General features: G+C 34.1%; 2 long non-coding RNA genes across 2 annotated transcripts in view; one reads left to right on the top strand and one right to left on the bottom strand.

Annotated features, from left to right (window-relative positions):
- Window positions 1-83: 83 nt before the first annotated feature.
- Window positions 84-21,657, top strand: part of LOC122538596 — a 23,590-nt gene continuing 2,016 nt past the window's right edge. The window contains exons 1-2 of the long non-coding RNA XR_006308883.1: window positions 84-93; window positions 5,002-5,012. This is a non-coding gene — a long non-coding RNA (uncharacterized LOC122538596). The remainder of the gene's footprint in view (window positions 94-5,001; window positions 5,013-21,657) is intronic.
- The window catches only part of LOC122538597, a 12,116-nt gene continuing 2,093 nt past the window's right edge, over window positions 11,635-21,657 (bottom strand). Inside the window, exons 2-3 of the long non-coding RNA XR_006308884.1 lie at window positions 20,408-20,411; window positions 11,635-11,644 (exon numbers count right to left, since the gene is read on the bottom strand). This is a non-coding gene — a long non-coding RNA (uncharacterized LOC122538597). The remainder of the gene's footprint in view (window positions 11,645-20,407; window positions 20,412-21,657) is intronic.

The following is a 21,657-nucleotide window of genomic DNA, read 5'->3' as shown; positions in this document are numbered from 1 at the left end:
ACCTTTCAGACCCACGCGGTGTTGCACGGTGGCCAGTTTTGCCAATCTAGTGGAACAAAAGTCGCAGGTGTCGAACAGATGCATGAATCATCAGTCGAGCGAAGATGTACATTATTGGTGTTTAGCGTTTGTAGATCGTTCGTGGAATGTTGGTATTTTTAACGGAGATGGTTGAGAGAATGGAACGTATTTGGGAAGAATATTCTGGTTGCATGTTTGTTTCTTTAACCACTTGCGCTGGCAACTGGTTCGCGGACCATAACGAGTGACCGAACCGTATACAATAATTCGTTTTCTTTTTCCTTTGAACTCGTCGGTATGATATCACTGAATAGAAATTATTAAGAAGTGATAAATTTGTCATTTTTTTTTTTTTTTTTGCCTGGTTTACAACTGATATACTTAAAATTGAAACAATGTTGCAATTTGAGACAAAAAGTTCTTGACGTGCATGACACGTCATTCCAGGGCAAGAGGTCAAACATAAATTATTAGTTGTATATTTTAGAATTTAAAGATATTTTACTTTGGGGAATGTTTCGTTTTCATGGAGATAATTTATTTATTTTGTAACTCTCGACTGACGTATAACTTTGGTATTAGAAGAATAAGACTGAAGAATAGAATAGAACAACCGGTCGATTGCTTGAATTTCATGACCATCGGTGACAATTTTCACTCAAATAATGATTCACTAATTATCATCAGAGAAATTTAAATAAATTTCAAACAGGATTGTAGAATTTATAACAATCGATGAAAGTGAAAATTATAGGTAGCGACTCATTTAAACTAAATTTCAAAATTAATTTCACAAATTTCCCTTCAACTAAATTTCATAATTTTGTAATTTTCTCTGACACGTTCTCATCACTTGAAGAAAATATAACGAGTGAATTTCAAGGATTCTGAAATTAATAATAAAATCTATTGACACGAGAATAGAATGTTTGCAACGTTTCAAACGGTTGAAAGGGTTCAAACATTCCGCAGGTCCTTTGAGAAATTGAAAGAGACGAGCCAATGAAACCAAACAATGAAAATCTAGCAGCATCTACATTGTTTGCCTCGTTAAAAAGGCTGAAGCTAGAATCAGTGTTCCGTCTAGTAGAACAAAGCCAGCGCCCCGACAGTTTGAAACAAGTCGAGTATTCTACAAGTGTCGCTGTCGCGTTTTACTGTGAGTGAGCGATATTCTTCGGAGTTGTTCTTGTCAAAAAACAAGAAGTACCCTTTCAACTCGTCGCGAAGTTTTTTCACGACTGCAGCCGTTAACTCTTTGCAAAAATATAGAGCGAATCGTGCAAGCGGTTCGATCGGACAGCATCCTCCGTTATTTGATCAAAAATAGAAAAAACAAATGCCGCGACGAAAGTTTATTTTCCTCTGACCAGCGCGCCATTGTCTGTAACTGCACACCCTCTGTAACGTAAAACTACACTTTGCCTTTTCCTTTCGTTTGTTTTAGAAATTGTATAGTTCATTTTCTTGATAAATTGATTTTCCGCAATTAAATTACAAACATGTAAACGACCGTACAGACGACCGTGTATGGTGTTTTCAAAATGTAAATGGAAAATGTAAAATATTTTCTTTCAACATAGACGAAACTTCTAAATTCCTAGTTCTCTTGATTTCGCTTTGTTTGGACAAATTTATAATTTTTCAAGCACGTAAAACGAAATGTGTAATACAGCGTGTAACGTGTGGTTTTTTCTTTTCTAATATAATAGGCATGCAAGGCTGCTAATTATGATCAAATATACAATTCACTGAATTGCACAATAGAATAAATATCGATTAGTTAGACGAACAAACGTTGCAATGTATCGACGATAATTTCATGATTCACTTCACACACATACACATCGCTATTCATACACGTTGGGACATCTACTAGTTACACGTGGAACGTGATAATTAACCCTGGTAATTAGGAAAATGATTCGGAAATGTCGTTTGGGATTTTGCATTCGTACAAAGCGATGATTTAAATAAATAGATAGATAGATTGATTCGTAGTGTCCAAATACTCGTGACAGAAGAACTTTCATATCGTACAATGTATTATGTTCTTTATTATTTTACAGACATCCTTTCATTTTCATTTATATCATGCCCTTTAACACTAGAATTATTAAAATGACCTATTTAGAAATTTTCATAGAAATTTTATATAATTATATTTTATAAATATATTAAATTAAATATATTAAATATATTTATTAAATTTTATATATTTTATAATAGTGAGACTTTCTATATATTTATATTTCATAGAAATTTTATATATTTTATTATAGTGAGACTCGAATAATTTTTAGAAAATTATATAATTATATAAGACAGAAGCTTGTGTTCTTTATTGTTTTACAAATTCCTTTCATTTTCATTTATATCATGCCCTTTAACACTAGAATTACTAAAATGACTAATTTAGAAATTTTCACAGAAATTTTATATATTTTATAATAGTGAGACTTTCTACATATTTATATTTCATAGAAATTTTATATATTTTATAATAGTGAGACTCGAATAATTTTTAGTAAATTATATAATTATATAAGACAGAAGCTTGTGTTCTTTATTGTTTTACAAATTCCTTTCATTTTCATTTATATCATGCCCTTTAACACTAGAATTACTAAAATGACTAATTTAGAAATTTTCACAGAAATTTTATATATTTTATAATAGTGAGACTTTCTACATATTTATATTTCATAGAAATTTTATATATTTTATAATAGTGGCACTCGAATAATTTTTAGTAAATTATATAAGACAGAAGCTTGTATTCTTTATTTTACGAATTCCTTTCATTTTTATTTATATATGCCCTTTAACATTAGAATTATTAAAATGACCAATTTAAAAACTTTCATAGAAATTATATATATTTTATAATAGTGAGACTCGAGTAATTTTTAGTAAAATATACAAGACAGAAGCTTGTATTCTTTGCTGTATTTCCATTTTCATTTCTTTCCTGTAAATTTTACGTTTCAGTCATCGTTCAGTACCAGCGTTGAAAGTATCAAATCGACGCGTCAAGAGACATTTCGCATCCCCCCCTACCCCCCCCCCCCCAAAAAAGGAATTTCCACGGATCCTCGAATTTCGAGGAACGATGCTCCGTTCGTAATTCGAAAATTTCGAACGCAGAAAACGGTTCGCGATCGTCGAAATACAGCGTCACAGCGTCGACCGATCGTTCGTGATCATTCGCAGGGAAGTACCAGTACTTATTGCTTGCCGATATTTGAGCAGCAAACCGAAGTCGACTGGCCGTCCGATTTGGAAATTCGACAGAAAGGCGTTTAAATCCGCGGTCGATATTCCAATCGGATGAACGGATAGTTTCGAAACGGTAGGCAATGATGGGGGTACGATTGGAGGTGAAAACCAGGGGTAATCCGGGGGATTATTCTCTCTGATCCCTGACCAAATATGTGTTCAACGGATGTCCGCTAACCACTATCACTACCTATCACTGGCCTCACTTTCCATGCCTATCTCTCTGATTACTGGCCTCTATAGCTTCGTATTATATGATGTGAAAATGACTTCTCGCTCTGTCGCATCTCGTTCTCGGTGCCAGCGTGTCGCATGTTATCGCATCGACTCGCATAAAAGATGTTCACTGCGCGACGTGTGACGTTCGTTTGTTGTGTGCGTTGCGAGCGTTTTGATTCTGTTTTTTCAGAGTGTGAAAGAAACGCAGTGGAACGTGTAATTTCAGTCAATAAAAGAAAAAAGAAAGTGGGATTATTCATTTTAGTCTGTCAAGTTAAATTTCCAAGTTAAGTATTAATTTAAGTACATAAGAATTACTTTTTTTTTTTTTTTTTGACATTGAGGCTATGAGAGGAAATTTCAAAGATTCGCTTGATACTTTTCCATGGTATTCTTCTATCTAGATTTAGTAGTTTTATGAAATTTTAAGAAATTGGATTTATAATATTTATATAACATATTAATAACATTTATATAACATATAACATATAATATTGGATTTATAATATTTATAATATATAACAAGTTATTGCTTGATCCTTGTTAACTAAATAATTTGCCAAGAATTTTGTATTTATTAATGTAGTATATTATATATCCACTCTGACTTGTACTCAATTTTTGACAATTTCTAATTTTTCTAATGAACGATTAATATTAATAGAGAATAGTAGAAAATTATAATTTTGATATGATTGCCAATAAATAGGAGAAATAATCATCAAGACTTTATTTTTTAACTCCGATTTCTCCGAATAGCGCAAATATTTTTTTATTACGTAATCCATTACGATACTTGAATTTCTGCTGAATACTAATTTTTGGACATGTTGGATATTCATCTTGACTTTGATATTTAGTCCATGCATCGAGGTAGATACCTTTCATTTTAATTGGCAATATCAGAAATATTTTACAGGAATACTTGTAATAAAATCGAAACGTAATTATTAAAATAATTCAATCGAATATCAAAATTATAATACACTTCGAAATGATATATATATATTTGTTAAATATTCTACAATTGCTGTTATTGCTCTAGTGAATTTCGTTTGAAAGCGTAATTTAGCAAAACAACCAACCTCATAAATAATTTAACACAGGCAATAATATCATTTGTTAATATTCCTACGATTTTGAATAGAATGCGAATCAAAAATATTGCCTATGAATTAACGAAAAATCCAAGTTTAATTACATATGTTGTAGATTTCAATGTTGTAGATTTAAATACGGCTCTCAGAGGACAAAATATATATTTCTCGTACTAATTTCAGACAACGTGTTAATTTGCTTGATTAAAATTTACGAATAACGTTATTTCATGTTATAATTAATTTGTTACGATCCACTTTCGTAATATTACATTTGCCAACGTGTGACAAGTTTCACACGTACAATTTTTTTATAATATACAAAAATAGAAATTTTTCTCCGAAATAATGTTATTTCATCATATTCACAAATTCAGGATGATAGAATTAAAAGTCGTACGGTGTGATAAGAAACTTAAGTTAAATAATAAAACTCTGCACTAAAGCTATAGATTAAAAAATTCTATAGTTACGTAAAAATTTAACTGATTTTTCTCTGTATAAACATTTTCTGACAATTATTAAATTTGATATATTATACTTGTGGTGTTAGTAAGTTACGGTTCCGATGGTTTTCGAAAGAGCAAGTTGCAATTCTGCAAAATTGTAATTCGAAGTTTTAATTTAATTTCTTCAAATTGAACAACAGTAGATACAAATTGTTTCAATGTTCAATTGTCTTTTATATCAGAAGAACGTTACAATCATAAATGTAAGAATAATGGAAAGAAAATTGCAAGACAAGGCTAATATCAAACAATGTTAAATTAATAATATACTTTAACTCTCAATAACCAAAATTACACAAGAAAATTCACAAGAAAATTATTAATTAATTTCAATACAATACATGTAATTTTGTTTTTAGTTCGTAAAATTCACCTGGTTTTAATCGTTTCAAGGAATGTTCATCGATGATTGCAGTTAACAAACGACTTGATTAGAAAACAATGGCGTTGTTTAGTGACGACGAATTGGATTCCATGAATGAAACTAGCGAAACGCTTTCCGTTAGGCGATTAACTTCGAAAAGGCAATTGTCTTGGAACACTTAACGCGGTAACCACGTTGATTAACTCAATAGAGCAACGTAGACTAAACTGTACATATCGTTGCGCATTTTGCCATCAGTTACAGAGAATTGTAACGCTCTATTGTTCGCTATTAACAGGCATTCAGCGAACGTAAGAATTTCATTGCCTGAAATTCGAAGAACATTTTGCGTAGAACTATTTAAATTGTTCTCGCGTTACATGCATAGTAAACTGCAGTTTTCTTTTTTTTTTTTTTATGTCTTTTCTTTACATTATCTTTATAAATATAAATTGCCTAAATGGCACTCGAATTTTCTTTCGTTTGTTCTGTTTATATCGACGAATAATAAATTCTTCGTTTTATTCTTTATAGAGGATTTTATAAATTCCGTATTTAAATGTAGAAATTAAAATGTAAAATGTAAAATACAGACTATAAAATAATTAGTAATTATATTTATAATATACTATAATGAATAATATATAATTTTATCATATAATATTATATAATAATATATAATATATAATAATATTATTTAATATATTATCGTATAATTATATCATATAATATTATTAGTTTTATTTTTGAATTGCCTGCATTATTGCATCCTCAAGTTTCTGAACAATTACATTCGATTGTATAGTATACATAGGATCGATGAATGGCGTCGTGAAATGATCGATTAGATTCGTAGTGCAAGTAAAGATCGTGCGATTGGAAACAAGGCGAGAGGCAGGAGTAGGGGAATCGCACCGGTGGATTTATTTTTGAGAAAATCGAGTTTGAAAACTCAAATATACGTGTTTTTGACCAATTCCCAGCTGAACGGAAGTGGACAATTGGCAGATGGTTATTCTACGTGCGAGAATAAGTCGAGAAATGTAGAACAAATTTTTCTCGCCTGAAGTCTCGTTTTCAGGAGAATCGAGTTTGAAAACTCGAGTATTCGTCCACCGTATGGGGTAGAATAGAACTTCCCTTATCGAAACTCTTACATATTATTCCGATACTCCAATATCCGAACGAAATATTTACTATTGCCTTTTCTATGAAATTATTCATACGCGTTGTTTCACGTGTGTGCGTTCTACGTATTTGTAAAAGAAAATTCATTAGAACGTGAGGTACCAAATTTTGTACCACAGAACTGATCGATCGTGAGGAATTTAAGTAAACGACGAAGCGTTTTTCGACAAACAGGAAAAACTGACATAGTTTACTGTAGTATACTGTAATAGAATAGTGTAGTATATAAAAATGGCGATGATTTTTGTTTTTTCATGCCACCAGAACATTCAATTTTAATATAATAATAAAATATTATAATTATATAATATTAATGTTAAATATGAATATAATTATATAATAATAATATTAAATATTATATAATAATAAAATATTAAGTTATATCATATCATGATACGTAACAATGGTTTTTATACTTTAATGAATATATTAAATACGATAATTGGATAAAATACGATTGAAGCACAACCCATCATTACGATATCATTGTTTTCAAGTATCTTTTCCAATGAGAAGCGCGTTTAGAGAGTAAAGAAGCCTGAAATAGGATAGTTTCTTGACGATGAAGTATTTACAAAGTCTTACAAGCGTATGAAATGGCTAATGGCTAAACTAGTTATAATATAGTTTCCATTTGTTATTAATAGTCGAAAAATCCCCATACTTTTCACTCTTGACTTGCGAACGATGGTACGTGAGGACAGTTTTTAATACAGGCAAAGTAAAGGCAAATCAGGATTGACTAGTACACGGGCTTGGGATTCACGATTCACGCGTTACAAGGGCCGCGTCCTTACAGAAGCCTGATTCAGTTCAAAGCGCAACGTGTGTCTCTCTGTCAGCCGGCTGTCACCGAAAAAATTTACCGGACCGTCTCTTGTATCCGTGTTTCGCTTCACGCTAGACAAATTCAGAAAGATTTTTCGCGACGTCTGGACGCGGCAGATGAAAAGTGGACAACGTGGGCATTCGATTGAAATTCAAACAACGTGCTTCCGGGGAAGCATTGAAAATGATCTCGCGGCTAAGAAAGGAAAATTGATTATTACGAATTAACTTGTCATTCAAATCCTTGAACAGAAACTGAATGTACATACATACATAATGTAATAAATATATTATATCTAATAATGTATTTATTGTATTAGATATAACTGAATATATTAGATTATATATAATGTATTGTATAAATAAATGTATTAAATGAGGGCGTACATAATCATAATATAATATTGTGTATATTTATATAACAATTTTAATATTATAAAATTGTTATAACATAATAATAAAGTATAACATAAATTATAACATAATATAAATTATATAACAATTTTAATATATACCAATATAAATATATAATATAAAATATCATAATATAAATATATAATATATAATAAAATATTATATCGTAATATATAAGAAACAAATACAATAAATATATTCAATACGATCTAATAATAATTATATTAGATTAATTTCGTACATGTAAAATGCATACAAAATTATCCAAATTTTAGTAACTGAAGGTTCAACAATATTTCGTATTTATCGTTAATTTAAAGCTTGGATCTAAACCAAATACACGTGTACGTGTACGTTAAGACGTTTAAATTTGGTTATTGCGAATTGGTTCATTGAAATACATAATCGAGTTTCATTCATGTTAAATGGAGAATATCAACAGAACAGTTTGTACCACATACGAACGGATATTACATTTCTCACGAGTAAACAAAGTTTGACAAACTCTTTAAATTAGCCACAATTGACTAATTTGCAAAATGCTTCTAATACGTGTGTTGAATAGTAATTATTTCCAAAGTACGCTTCATCAGGTTCAATAATATTCGTTTTCTGAGAAAATAAAAACGTTCGCTTCTTTCTTGACACAAAAATGAGAAAATTTATTCATTCATACGCAGTCCAAAGAGAAGAGGAGTTGCTCAGTCTTTTATCCTTAGTGCAGAGTTAATGTTAATAGTAAAAGAAGACTGATTCACGCGAAATCTGTAATAATTATTAACTCAGTTCGTACTCGACGAGAGAAAACGCTCTGCACGAGCAGAAAACGGAACAATACGAGCATGTTGCACACCTTGTTGAAGTACTTGCAACGTATGACAATCACGCTTTTCTGAATGAACTCGTTCGCGTTTCATGAGAAACACTCGTAGCACGCTTAATTGGCTGGCGGATTCGAGCGTGCGAAACAATGTAACGCGCGATACAAGCGAAGCGTGGTTATGAGCCAGATGTATAATTTTACAATTATTACATTCTATTTTCGATCGCGGAAAATTGGACTCGGATTGGGTAGATTCTTCCCGGGGTCATCAAGTGAGTATTAGTAATTAAAGTTGCGAGATTTTACTGTGAAAAGTATTGCGTGGAACTGGTTATTACTGGAGGAAAAAAAAAAAAAAAAAACGATTCGTGATATCACTGTTAAAAACTATTTTCAGAATGTTTCCAGTACGTTCGTTCTTTAATCCTCTATAAAGTCGTGTGATCTGACAATTACGCTACTGTACATACGTTGTATGTATGCTCTTGATTATTGTCTTTATTTTGTTTTGTTTTATCTTCTTTTCATATTGAAATATTTCATATATTAATATTTATATATTCCATATATTTCATATAAATGAATTGTAATATACATAACATTATTATTATTATATATTAATAATATATTAATAATAACGTATTATATTTTACATATATATTCCATATTATTAATTATTATAATATTCCATACATAAATATTCCGTATATTCCATATAAATAAATTGTAATATACATAATATTATTATAATATGCATTATATTAATAATATATTATACTTTACATATATATTCCATATTATTAATTATTATAATATTCCATATATTAATATTTATATATTCCATACATAAATATTCCGTATATTCCATATAAATAAATTGTAATATACATAATATTATTATAATATGCATTATATTACTATATATACGTATTATATTTTACATATATATTCCATATTATTAATTATTATAATATTCCATATATTAATATTTATATATAATATTTATACATAAATATTCCGTATATTCCATATAAATAAATTGTAATGTACATAATATTATTATAATATACATCATATTAATAGTATATTACACTATATATACGTATATATATTATATATATATATTCCATGTTATAACAACGATGTGATGCCCGTATAATTAAACAAACAAACAAACAATCATATCCTCCCAAAATGCACCATTAAAAAAGAGCGCCAAACGAATTATTCACAACTATCAATTTCAGATTCGACTTTTCACTTTCTCGTTGCTCGCCTCCCCACGGACACATGAAATCCCGAATTACAGTATTAACGACAAGAGCGATGAAAAAGTATATGATTTGTACGAAAGTATACGAACGAGATCGGTGTGTGCCATCGCCTGTAGCCCTCTCGCTTCTCATTGCGAGAGAAGTTTCGATAAAATTTTCCAATCGACGAGTGACAACTGTGGGGCACAATGCGCGAGCTGTACCGCCGCGTACCGATGAGGAAAATGGCATAAGAGTGAGAGAGGGGGGTGGCGGATTGGCTGGAAAGTCGGAGGGATGAACGGGCATGAAATTCTGCTCACTGTTCATGGGATCTGCGATAGTGTGCGGCGGTCGCGTAGCGTACCCGGTCGGCCGAGCGGCTAGCAAGCACCGAGTTGTCGGTGTTGACCAAGGAGAAGTTGCGCCATTATTTAGCGTTTGAATGCGCGATAAGAGAAATCGCGGCTGTTTCGGACAGACATTGTTTGGCCACGGACAACCCAACGTACAAGCGTTGGCCAGCACCCCTTCGTTCAGATTTACGTGACGGTGTGCACTGTTCATTCTCTCTCTCTCTCTCTCTCTCTCTCTCTTTCTCGTCGTGTAGCTCTCTATTCTCCTTTCTCCTTTCTCTACTTCATCATTCACAACTCTCGCGTGCTTCCTTGTATGCAGTGTACTTACACTGATCGTGCATGTGTGCGCGCGTGCGCGCGCCAATTGCGTTCTCGTTAGCTTTGTGCCTTATGAACGCCACTCCAATATCCTTTGGCGACGGCCGCGCCAGAAAGATGCTTTGACTCGCGAAAAGTGGCCATTCACGCGAACCTCGGCCTACCCCGTCATCGTTCATAATTATTCGAATGAGCTTTGTTAAGCGAGACGCGGTGTGATTCCTGTTACCGCGTGGTTTCGTCCATCCTCCTGTGCCCGCCACTCGTTAAATTTTCACGACAACGCTGGCTGCGTTCTTCTATTATCGAGATTCCATGGACACTCTTTTTTGCTTTATTTATGGTTTTTTGTTTGTTTCTTTTTTTTTTTTTTTGTTTCTTTTTGTTTTTCTTCGCGCTGCAAGGTAACAAATAGTCGAGAGCTTTATTCCTTTCGCGTGCTTCCAACACTTTTGCACGGCAGGCCTCGTGATGTTTTGTTGAAAAAAATAATCGATACGAAGGAACGGATATATATTTGTCGGGGCAAAGAAAGGATACGATTGTTATTTTATGAGATTCGCGTCCGTGGCTGTAAGGGGAAACGTCGCGTGTTAAAGGAATTTTTAACGATCAGCGTTTATGCGTTAACTGAATTGCAAAGTACAAGGTTTACGTGTTTATGGCGAGAGAATGCATGAAAATGAGATTTATAGCATCGGGAAAAGTAATATTATTCAAACGAAATTCAGTAGAGTGATGTCTCGAAGATAAAAACATGTGACACGCGCCGTTAACCACAAGTATAACTAAAGATAGTTGTAATAACTTGTAAATAATGAAAATAATAAATAGTTTATAAATAATGTTTTTGCCATGCAACAAAAGTGTTTGCAGATAGCGAAATTCTTGCATTCCACCGAAAAAAGTGTCGTTAGGTACTAAGACAGTATTCTTAGGTCACAAATGACTATGACAATTTATATCAAATTACTAAAGTTTATAATATTTCACTTTATTTTATATTTCAATCTTTATTATATATTTCACATTTTATATTCTCTGTGATAAAGATCAAGAAAATTTCAAAACCGAATGATCTGACCATTAATTGCCAGAATCTCTACTGACTCAATAATTAATACTAGTTAATGAGTTTATTGAAACATGGACGAAGAATTAATGAATATTTATATCTAATATTTTTTGTTGTATCTTGTTTTATGTGCTGATAGAAGTAGAATAATTACTACAAATATATTTATAGTTTGATAGTATTGTTCTTCATATACTAGTGGAGAACGTTGAATGTTATATTCCACATTTTTTTCCCTAACATTTATACGATGATAGTTATTATTATAAAATTTCTTGTTGATGTTTAATTATTTCAATCTGATATTTCGAAAAAAAAAAACAAATTACCGAATTATAGTTATGATTCAATAATGAGAAATGTAGATCCAAATTTTTCACCAACAACAGTGCATTATTTGATTAATTTAACACGTATTTGCTTGTTGAAATTGCACGTTGAAACAGTTCGAATGTTAAAACCATCAAAATTTGCTATTGGATCGTGGCAAGGGAATAAAAATTCAGACTCCTTTCCAGGAACGAGTGGCCTGTAATTAAGGGATAAACTACGTCAGCTGAGCTCGGTTGTAACTTTGTAACGTTACATTCGACCCGGGCTAATGTTACAATCATCCCCAACCATGTTCCTGAACTTTGATTACAAATTTTCCCCGATGACATGCTCAAGTGCACAAAGTATAATGGAAGTTGCATTCAACAAACAGTAAATTGTAAATTAAAAGTTAAGAATTAAGAGAAGTAAGGAAAGCTACGTCTACGTAGGGAACAAAACTTATTCTAATTATATATTACTCAGAATTCCTACATTTCTCAAGAGCAGCATATTTGAACCTATTGATTTTGTACGTCTGTTAACACGTATGTCGTTCATTATTAATTGTGCCTTCTTTGCACTGTATAACAAAGGATTTTTATCCCTAAATAAGTAAATAAGTAAAATTAAAATAATAAATAATTATTAAATAAAACATATTTTGTGCACTTTTAATGTATTCGTGGTAATTGTATAAATTCATAATATAACGTAATTTTGATATAGATTCCTTATTCCTCATTTCTCTATATAGCTTTAATTTAAATTTATTTTTCCATTTATTTTAAATTCAGATTCAATATTATTTATTAATAAATATGTAGATTTCTATTTACGTTTATATACGTATAGACTGAACACGCGTACTAAATCATTTTAGTAAATGAAAGAATTCCATTTTCTTTCATTCAAATTGATTTTATTGCAGCTCGTTTTAAAAAGCGACGATTAGCCATTATCGTCCGCGTATTAAATATATTTTTCCCCGAAAATATAATAGAGATTCCGGTGCTTGTTGAAATTTCTTTCGCCGTCATTACGCTGATAAATGGGCAACCGCATTATTAAATCCACTTTATGTATGTCCATTAAACACGCTCATTCGTTTGGGCGAGACTCGCCCATTAGTTTGATGAAGTATTGCAATTTCCTGATTATAAACCGTTGTTTTTCCATGTATGAAATTTCAAGGCGGAACGAATTCAGCTTCTGCCTCGCAAAAAAGAACGACACTCGACAATGTTCTTATAACACGATACGGCTTTTTTTTTTATTCGTTTGCACGCGCGACACTGGCTTAGCTTATCTCGCGCTACAAATAGCAACATTACCGCGTTGCACAATGCAATTATTCGCCATAATGAAACGTGATTTTCGCGAAAAAGAATTCAAGGTAAACGATCATCTGGTAGTTGTTCAATTTCCCTTGAAAACAATCGGAACAACGCAACGTTGATACAGAACTACGCAGCTTCAATAACGAAACATTACGCGTGAGAGCATGAGAAACTTTTTAATAATTTGAAGGTAGAAAATTGAAATTAAAGGATCGTTATTGAAACGTTCCTCACGTGTCATTTTTTGGTTCAATTTTATACCAAAGGCTTTCTTTAGAGAACAATAAATTTACATATTTGAAATAAATTCTTTCTGAAATTAAAATTGTAAAAATGTTTAGATATTATAAGTGAAAATTATTCGTTAAGACAGCCACCTTTCTATCATCTGAGTGATATTTATAATATGCATGTTTGAAGAAAAACTTATACTATCTGTAAAAAATATTTGTAGAAACTAGTATAAATATTCTTTTAAGAAGAATACTATAACTAATATATATAACTAGTATAAATATTCTTTAAGAAGAGTACTATAACTAATATATATAACTAGTATAAATATTCTTTTAAGAAGAGTAAAAAATGAGAGAAAGGATATATATATAATGTATATTACAAATATTTGGAAATATAAATATATACATATGTATACATATAGGAATACCAAGACTTTTAAACTTGTCATAAATGCAAAACTTTAATGCAAGTAGTCTTGTATGTGTTATATTTATTTAATGTGTCAGAAATGTAATTCAAAGTATATTTCAAGAAGTACAAAGGTGATTAAAGTACAGTAGCGTGATTAAAGCAACGATACTGATATCAATGCAATTTCAAATTCCAACGTTTTCGCCAGATGAAACAACAGGTTATTATTGACACACATTCCCAGTTTATTCGATACGTAACAAGAGAATCGTAGCCCTCTCGCGTGACTTTTACGACGCTCTAATATTTTTGCGAATTTTATTACTTTTCAGTCGTGTTGGAGCTACATATCTACTCTACGAGTATCAAAGTATCGAATTTTGCAATAAAGGCGAAGTTTCACACGCGTCACGAGTCATTGTCGCTTGCAAAAATTTCAAGCAAACGCGAATTCCTTCTTTCCTTTTTCAGAGGAAATGCAATTACTCGCTTTGTGATTAATAAATGTGGCGAGTCTCGCTTTGCGAAAAATGCGAGGGAACGAGGGCGAAAAAATCGGACGTTCCGTAACTTGAAAAATTGCGATTGGCTAAAACTGCATTGCACGGACAAAGGTGAAACAAAAGTTTTTGTTACGAAGAATGTTCGGGGAAACCGCATTAATTTAGCAAACCTATTTCAACTGGCTGTAAAGTGGAAACTGTATTTCATCGCAGTTATTGCAATTTCAATTCTTATTTAATCATTTTTCTTCTGCGGATACTTTGATAATATTCTACGCAGGGAAGCTGTGGATGTAACATTGCTCGTAACTGTTGTTGTCGATTTGCAGTCACAGTGTAAAAATTGTACCAAAGTGCATAAATTAATGTATAAAATTTATGTTTTGGACATACGTGTATAAAATATTTTATTATTGTTCTACTTACAATACAGTTTACACATTTGATTAATTTATGCTTCTACTTAATATGTTGCACAAAAATATAATATACAAAATAATTAGAAATCCGTACCGTATTATACTGAATTATCTATTAAAAGTCGCAACAATTTAGAAAACTTTTTTGAACAATAAATAAGTTCGTCAGGTAACAAGGTTTGGTAACAATTTTGATTTTCAAAAATCAACTCGATAATTATAAGCATCACTGCAATCCGATTTATCTGTAATTTAATTAATCAAAATGCTTCTTGTCACAGACAAGCCAAAGGAAGCGACGATATTAATTAAATCTCTGATAATTAAAAACAGCACTTGCTACATTTGGGATTAACCATATACACAAAATTGCATGTTGAAAAACGCCACACAAGTTTTTTCTAACGATTCATTAAAGAGGACAAATCAGTTCGTCGTGTAACAATTTTGTCGCCGAAGGACCAATTTATTAAAAATGAAATTCGCGAAATTCAAGCCTCTTCGTGGAAACGCTCTGTCGATCAGGTTCGATTCGTTCGCAACTTTCTAACTGAAACAGATCCTCGCGTTCCAAACGAACAAACGTCGAGCAACGCCAAATGCAACGCGGCGCAGACGATGCTGTTAATTAATCTGTTGATCAAACGGACGGTGGTAAACGGCCGGCTAATTACGGGTTGCCGATTAATTGGCAAGAAAACCGATCGAAGATCTAAGGAGCATATTTCGCGTCGTCAATCGACGTGCCGGAGTGACCACAGACGTGAATGCTGCAACGTCGTAATCCACTCTGTCGGATATCTTAGGAATGGACGATCGGCACAGTGCATTTGAACTGTCTATTACTCAGCTGCCTCTCCCTCTCTCTCTCGTAGAGAGACAGAGGACAGTATTGGTACATTATCAGCGGGCATTAATACTGGCAGCCGCCTCGCACTATCGCGTAGCACGCTAAGATAATTACTAGGTGAAATATCGTCGGGTAAAGCAACGTCGCCGGTTACGAGCACGTTGGGACCAGGTACTCTCTCTCTCTCTCTCTGTCTCTCTCTCTCTGTTTTACACCCTCACAGCCTTGCCCACGTTCTCTCGGTCTTTCTGCTTGTCTCCGTCACGATCACCGGAATTTATCCATCTCCATCTCTCTTACCCTTTTCTCGTTCCCTTTTGTCTCTGTTGTCCGGCTCGTACCTTCTCCCTCCCACAACTCGAGTGTTTGCCGTTCGTGTGTCTTCTTCCCGTATTCCACGCTCGTCCGGCCGATTCTTCTTCCACTCTTGCCGCCTGGCGTCTTCCTTCACGAGCCGGTGGATTTCGGTGGAGTTTTCCCGGTCTGACGATTTCAATTTGTCGACCGGAAGGAAGAAGAGCGGAACTCATTCGGACCGCGGAGGGCCACCCCGACTGGTGTCGGGGGTGAGCGTGGCTAGTTCCATCCTCCCGTTCTTTTTATTTCTTCTCTCTCTCTCTCTCTCTCTCTCTCTGCCTCTCTGTCGACCCATTATTCTCCTTCTTCTCCTTTATTGTGCTCCCGTCCCGATCGCCCCGCTGGTGGAAGATAGAACTGGTTACTCGAGAGCTATCATGCCTCGTCGAAGGGTTACCGATGGAGGGAGATCTCGTCAGGTTGTTTCGACATGGTCGAAACAGTTGGGGGTGTGAGTCGAGATCGGGGTGATCGAGCATGATGCGACGGAAGGGGGATGAAAAGCGTCGCTCCTTCGAGGCTGATTTACACTTCAACCTACGTCTAAGCGGTGGCAAAGCTGTGTGCAAGGTTCGTCAAGTTTCTCGACCGTGCTCCACGGAGTTGATAACTCCGGGGGCTAACAAACTCTCGGCCACGGTGATACAGGCATTGGTAAAGGCCAATAGCTGGTAGCCGGAGTTCGGTGACCAAGAACGCCTCGAAGAGAGTCGAAAGAGGCTTTGGAAACGTCTCACCTCCGACACTGAGATCAGTCACGGAGATCAAACGCTGGAGATCAATCGTTATTCAATTCGTACGGGTAATTATTATTTGCATTTCCTGGGGGATAATATCGTGAAGATTTTGTCCTTTACGAAAGACGTGTTCTTCCTCAATTTTGAAGAAAATGGATTATTTTCTTCGTGGTTCTTTCTGGTTTGATACTGTTTATACTGTTGTATATTTTACTAGCGATGCTTTAGATATTACGGTACGTCTAATGTTTATTAATTATTAATGGCCCATTCGGCGTTGATCAATCTAGCTGTACTTACTAATTATTAATTTCAGGAACGGAGTAAGAATAAAATATTGATGAAAATTTTGAAAGGAAGCGCGCTCCTGATAACAAAACGTACAAAACGTGCTAAAATTGGAAGCGCTTTGGAGTTAGAAAATTAGAAAGAACCAAAGAACCTTAGAAAGATCAAAAAGTAGAAAACTCAAAGAATTGAAAGATCACATCAACAAGTCTGGAGAAACAGAGGGTTTGGTAGAAAAATTAAAATAGAAAAGACAGAAATTAGAAATTAGAAGACTTGGAAGGCAAGGGAGTCGGAAAGATTGGAAGATTTTGAAAATCCTCGTCACAGATAAAGATCAATTTCAAGCGTCCAATTGTAATTTTTTCACGCGTATACGCGAAAGGACGAATCGCCTATGCAAATTGCCTATGCTAATTGTGTAAACGACACGTTGAGGAAAATAAACGAAGTAACTTCCTTCTAGCTTCCTCCACGCTGTTGAACAGTGTCCGTTTCCTAATTCTATTCGAACGCTTCATGCTAGCTTCTCGTTAAACGTTCGTGTCTCTCGAGCAATGGCCGAGAACCGTTCCCTTTGGCTCTGAAGTGTTAACATTGATGAAAGCGTGAACTTCTTTCGGCCGGATGCGCCGGCGAGCTTCCGACTATAACGTGATTTAAGAAGCCGCGCTTCGTTTTTTATGTCGCGGAGGCACGCCAACGCGAGCACGAGGCCACTGCAAATATACAGGGCCTTTACTCCTTTCAACAATTTAGGAAGGAATTCGACCGAAGGCGAAAACGTCGGCCAGATAATATAGGAGGGGGTGCATAAATAATAGATTTTTAATCCGAGTCAGCTAGGAAAAATGGGACTCCGCAAACGATTCATCCTCCTTTATATGAGTCCTCCAGAGAGATCGGCCAGCGGGAGAGAGAGAGAAAAAAAAAAAGTAGGTTTCCTCTTCTCTTCTCCTCACCCGTTCCCCTCGTATTCTTTCTTTCTTTCTTTTTTCTTCATCTTCCCCTTTTCTCTTTCACTTGACGAGGATCTACGAAAGATTAAGATTTCTGCTATTCTTCGTCGAGCTTCCCTGACGCTCGCGCGTTTGTTGAAACTGGGCAGCCGGCAGTATGGATCGCAATTCCATTATAAATGAGAATCGATACGACTTGGGGGGGGAAAAAAGGAGCGCATTTTTCGTTGTTCTATCACATTTACACGGAGGTGTGGTGCAGGTTTAATTTCGAATTTGTGTTATAATTGATTGCTGGATGAATGGTTCTTAAAAATTCATATCTTCGTAAAATATATCTCGTACGTGTAAATATTATAGTTCTGTAAGATTTTACGAAATTGAGGGAGATGTTTATTAATGGTTAAAGATTGTGAATTTTTTTTTTTTTTTTTTGTATGCGACTGTTAAATGAGATGTTTTAATTAAAATAATTGTACATATCCTATTAGTATACTTTTTTCTTTTATGTGTTATTTTATTTATGTATTTTAGACGGAGATAAATTTGTACTTCTCATTTTTACACATACTTCCTCGGAATAAATTTTTTTCTTTCCTGAGACGAGTACTATATAATTCAAAATTGACTTATTATGGTATATTTGTCAAATCACGCACTGCTGCATGAATTTTATCACTCATAGAGATTGTCGAAGCATACGTAAGATGATTGCAGATGAAATGGCAAATTTCAAAATTCGACACATTCCCTTGCGAATGATTTCACAATTGCTACAATTATCGTGAGTCATTTCGCGTGTTCGTAGTTAGTAATCTAAATTTTACATTAACTGCAAAATCTGTCAAGTTTTGTAAAGACGCATTCGTCTTTGCTCATCCGTGGTTCGTTTTATAACAAATTAACATAGTACAATGATAATTAACGCTGTAATGTAACAAACATAAAACGATCATATTGAACGCGGATCATATTGAATCTGGTAAGCTCGAGGTTTCAAACGGAGAAACGATTTCACGCGCTTGCGAAATCCTCAATAAAACACACAATACAGTTTTACGTTTAACATTCAATTTATTATTCGGCGAGGGAAGAAGTAAACGCGAGATGCGCGAGATATTCGCGGAATATCTGTCGTCTATCGAAGAGACAAGCGCTTTCTCCGGAATGAAACTCGAAAAGGCAAGAGGTCTCCTCCCTCCGTCGTGGCATCGGCCAAAGTAAATCTTCCGGCGAACGGTTTTGTAATATCGCGAACGAGGCAGAAGACTCCCTTCTCTCATCTCTCTCTCCTGTTTTCTCCTCTTCTTCCTCCTCCATTTTTCTTTTTTTTTTTTCTTTCTCCTTTTTTTTTTTTCTTTTTAGGAAATCAAGCATGTGTTTACACGACGCCCCAACTATTCGTTTTGGAGAGGCATAAATGTCGCGAGGAAGATTGGAAATGCTGCCAAGGGAGAAGGCGTCTATGTAGCCGGGAGCACAAAGGCGAGGGGGTAACTCTTAACGGAAGAAAGGTACGGTTTATTGAAACAAACCAGAATCGAGGGTCGTGAAAGGGTATGGACGGCTGTGTAGAGCTTTATTCTCTTGAGATTCGCATTCGTTCGACGTCGTTCCTAAATCTGCCACGATACCCCCTGTTCACCCCCCGAAACTTGTAGCGCCAGCATGTCGTTATACAACGTGCAACTAGGGAATCGGTAGAGAGATAGAGAGAATGAAAGAGAGAGAGAGAGAGAGATAGAGAGAGAGAGAGAGAGCACGAGAGGAAAAATCGTGACAAATTTGTTACGAACTGGTTGATAAAATGTAGCCACGATTGGCTTTTCCTCTTGAAAAAAGAATCGTGACTCCGTTTTTTTTTTTTTTTTTTCTTTTGAAGTGGTTGTTTGTCCATGTATGTACTAGAGGTATCCATAAGTAAATGTTTTCTTCAAACTTAACGAACATTACCATCTAGTGACATAAAATAACATATTCTGGTTAAATATATCGAGCACATTTAGCGTGCTTATTTTTAAATTATATTATAGGTTAAAACTACTATTATATCAACTCGATTATTCGGTTTACAAAATTATAACAATTTCAACACTTGAATGACCGAATATTAATGGGAATCATAGTATACTGTTCTTCAACTTACCATCGAGGTGGTCAATATGTTCAATGAACAAAAGTGAAGGTGAGTGACAAAACTCACCAGGTAGATATTAGGTACAGTAATGTTTTCTGGTACTGTACAAAACTTTATTTTATTTGAATTACTTTTTTTTTAATCATTGCCACTAGATGGCAATTATTAAATTTGAAGAAAAAACCTACTTTACTTATGGATAATATATTCTTATCATTATATATATATATATATATAATTATTAATATATTATACATGTCATTATTTAAATGATAATATATTCTTATCATTATATATATGTATGTATATAATTATTAATATATTATATATATCATTATTTAAATGATATATATTATTATATATCATATATATCATTATTTAAATGATAATTATATATTGATGATAATAATTATATATTATATATTATCATATCATTATATATATATCATTATTTAAATGATAATATATTCTTATCATTATATATATATATATATTTATTACCAAGTATTGCGAAATTATAGAAATCTATCGATTCCAGATTGGAATGATCTAACGTTTGGCACTTTCTGCAACGATTCTCTTCAATTAGCGTTTCCCTCTTCGTAGCCGTGAGTTACTCCATCGGGACGATATTGCTCCTGGGAGATCGTGCAGCAGAGGAATAAAAATATTCCATTGTGAGAAATGGCACGGCCTTTGCCCCGAGGGAGTGGGCGAACGAAACGATTGACTTATCAAAAATCAATGCCGACTGCCGGCTGGAAGAAACGCTGGCAAATGGAGCGTCCTGCTCGAATGGGTTATAAGTTAAGTGGTGTGGAGTGCGGTTTCATGCAGAGCGTTTTCACGCGCGCGTACATATATATATGTATGTATGTATGTATGTATGTATGTATGTATGTACGTACTCGTACACGATGGTGTAATTTTTGATATATGGCTGGCTTGCGTCGGCCGCCAATTTATGCCGTTGCCACGAGTCAAAGGTGGCGTATGGAAATCGTGCGTTCGCGGAACCGCCCGTTTCTTTCGAAACTTCACTTTGCATTTTGAGCGTCGTCGACGATTAGCGTGTGCGTTTTCGATTAACGTGCGGCTCGTACGATCGCTTGAGACTGATCAATGTTTTCTCATTCTCTAACAGCTATACGTATCGAACGTGCGCGTTTATTCGTTTATTTATTTATTTGGGAAAAATTTACGGCCGGTGCAGAGCGTAAATTCAATTTCTCACTCGTCGATCACGCCGCCACAATTACTCCGTAACGATCGTCGAAATTCGAAGCGGGTTTCATGTTAAATTCAGAAATGAAAAGAGGAAAGGAAACGCAATATGCACACGTGGCAAAAGAAAAAA

The sequence above is a fragment of the Frieseomelitta varia genome, unplaced genomic scaffold (assembly GCF_011392965.1).
Source record: "Frieseomelitta varia isolate USP_RPSP 00005682 unplaced genomic scaffold, Fvar_1.2 scaffold_168, whole genome shotgun sequence".
Lineage (NCBI taxonomy): Eukaryota > Metazoa > Arthropoda > Insecta > Hymenoptera > Apidae > Frieseomelitta > Frieseomelitta varia.
The sequence above is the reverse complement of the archived record's forward strand: the minus strand, read 5'-3'. Positions and strand labels throughout refer to the sequence as shown.